Source organism: Olea europaea, chromosome 15, assembly GCF_002742605.1.
Source record: "Olea europaea var. sylvestris chromosome 15, O_europaea_v1, whole genome shotgun sequence".
Lineage (NCBI taxonomy): Eukaryota > Viridiplantae > Streptophyta > Magnoliopsida > Lamiales > Oleaceae > Olea > Olea europaea.
In genome coordinates, this window is record NC_036251.1 from 2,940,463 (window position 1) to 2,943,533 (window position 3,071).

The window sequence follows — 3,071 nt, forward strand, 5'->3', positions numbered from 1 at the left end:
TGTACAGGTTGTGTGGAAAACATTGGTCCTCAACCAATCGTCCACTGAATCACCCTTGGGAGTCAGCAAACTCTTGCGAACGACTAGAGTCTGCTGGCCATCTCCATACAGCACATTCTCATCTTCACCTTCATCATAAATAGGCTCTCCAACCGCCTCAATATCCTCTTCAATCAGAAGATTTTTATTCTTCTGACCAGCAGGCTTCCTGCACTCAGTTGGCCTATGTCTCTATTCACCACATCTGAAGCACTTAATGCCTGAATTAGGATTGTCCAATGGGGGCTGATAGGCAGGACGAGATGCTTGAGGTCGAACTGGCTGACTCTTTCAATTTTGACCATTAGCTTCCTATTTTACTGCCTTTCCACGGCAAGTGCATCCTAGTATGCTTCAGACACTGTCCACAATGAATGAAGGCTTAAAACATCAAGCAGGGACTGCCTTAATCCTCCCACATACCGTGCAACCATTTGTTCTTCCGTTTCAGATAAATCGTTCTGAGTTATCAATTGATAGAACTCTTCAGTATAATCATCATCAGATCTCGTACCTTGCCTCAGTGAATGGAGTCGTTGAAATAAAGATTGAGTATAGCCGACAGGAAGAAAGTGCCCTTTCATCTTTTTCTTCATCTTCTCCTAATCAGTGATCTTAGACTTGCCTTGCCGCTCTCGCGAATGCCTCATTTGTTCCTACCATGCAGAAGTTCTTCCCTTAAGTTTGATGGCGATCAATTTTACCTTGACACGATCTGGAACCTCCTTATACTCAAAAATTCGCTCCACTTCATTCAACCAATCAATAAAACCTTTAGCCTATAACGTACCAGCAAACTCCGATAGATCCACTTTGAAACCGAGGTCTACATGGCGATCTTCCCGTCCACGATGCTGTCAGACTCGAGCACGATTGTGATACGGCTTTGGAAACTGGTATCGGAATCGTGACCCTCTACATCATGATTACCGAACTCCTGTTCTGCCAAACGTTGGATTAACTCTGCAACTTATCTCTGCAAATCTTCAATCGTCACATCCTGAACATTGCGATCAAGATGTGAGACTTCCTCAATCGGAACCTGCCCTCGTCGACCATGACCACGTCCACCAACCATTGTAACTGATGAAAATTTCACTGCAGGAAAATACTGACGCTCTGATTCCAACTGATGTCGGACACGATAGCGATTATCCTGCAGGTTAGCTGTAATAGATGATTCACAATAGAACAAGAAAGAAAACGCCTTAGAACATAGAGAAATTCTCTGAAATTAACTTAATTTTATTATCAATGTAGAATGACGATAATTTAACCCACAAGTCAGGTTAAATAGCTGCAAAAATACGAAATTATCGAAAAATTAACAAAAATGGCAAAATCCTAACGATTACACCAAAATAAAATATGAAATAAACGAAGTAAGTTGCCAAAAATTTGGCTCAATCTGGATTCTCTACGTTTAGAAAAAAGAAAACGAAATATTACCATAAAAAAAAAAAAATTAAAAAGTGTCGGAAAGAAAAATAGCGGAGTTTGGGCTCGAAATTGATGCCTACCGAGTATAACCACGACGTACGCATGGAAGAGAGCTTTCTGGATTGGGATCATAATAGCGATTCTGATAACTGTAGCCAAAATGATGGCCAAATTAACAAAACGTGCCAAAATTGCCCCAATTAAGGAAATATTGCATTTATTTTCCATCTTTGCGCCGATGCACCATCTCATAGCATCTCAGTGCTATCAACGAGCTATCTGACAGACCAACGTCACTCGACTCGGATCCTCCTGTATCAACTAATAATAGCTTCTTTTTATTTATGCCTGCAAGCACTCTTGCAATAAGATCAAGAGGTTGTCTAGAAACTGATCCTGAGCGATGGCTGATTTTTTCATCAGTGCTGCAAGGATTGCAAGTTTAGTGCAGAGAGAACGTGTGCGCCCAAAGATTTTTGAAGGGACTCGAGGATGACAAATTAATTGTTAAGCTTCAGACACAAGCTGGAATCTAGATTTGCTTTGGAATGGAAATAGAAAATGTGACACGACACAACTTTATATGACGTGGAAATGCTATTTTTGAAAAAAAGTAGGACTGGAAACGCCATGGAATCATTTTAATGCAGGTCTCCTCTGTGATGCTTAACTGCTTCCTAATTCTGATTATGGTTGAGTAAAGGACGTAATGGTATTTACCCATAAGCTTTTGAGTTGCTGCTCCCTTTTTTTTTTTTTTTTTTTTTTTTTTTTTTTTTTAAAGCAGTAATGAAGCACGTTGGGGTACAATATATAAGTTTTATAGCTGATTTTCTGTTGTTTCAGAGGGAAAAAAAATGGGGAAACAATTTAAAAGCGTCGTTTGGATAGTGGATAGGAAGGAAGGAAAATTTGTTAGAATTGAGGACAATGCACAGATAAGGAAAGGAAAGGAAAGGAATGGAAGGAGAGGAGAAGAAGATACTAGACACGGAATGTAAGAACTTCAATATTTGAGTTTGCAGTTTAGGGAAGGGACTGGAAAAGATTGATTCACACAGAATATGTGCTACCACTCAGTATTATTCTCTTGCCTTTTATGGAGTACCCAATCTAGATGCAAAATTAAGGTAATCTTTCGCTCTTCATTTCTTTCCTTCTCTACTGCAACTATTTGTGTCACCTGCTCCTTTTCTTTCTGTTTATACAAACCAACTTTAAGAGCATATTTGGCATGCACAGTAAACAAGTATAATGAATAAGATTTTTGTATATCTCCGTGTCTTTAAAAGGGATTCTGCTTAGGCCGGGCTTGTTTTGGCAGGTGGGCTGGACATTCCGCTGAGTCAGGGCTCGAATTTTTCAGTATGTCCTGGCCCAACTTGCCAAAATGTGGACCATACTTGGCCTCTGCAAAGCTGGCGGACCAGCACGGGTTGACCTTTTCACATTTCTACCTAATACAGTATACAGTAACATTTCATATTAAACCTTCTGATAGTTGAAAGTAACTACTCCTCTTGCAGGTTGGAAAGAAATGAAAACAGACAAAATGATAAAAAAAAAAAAAAAAAAAAAGAAAAAAAAAAAGG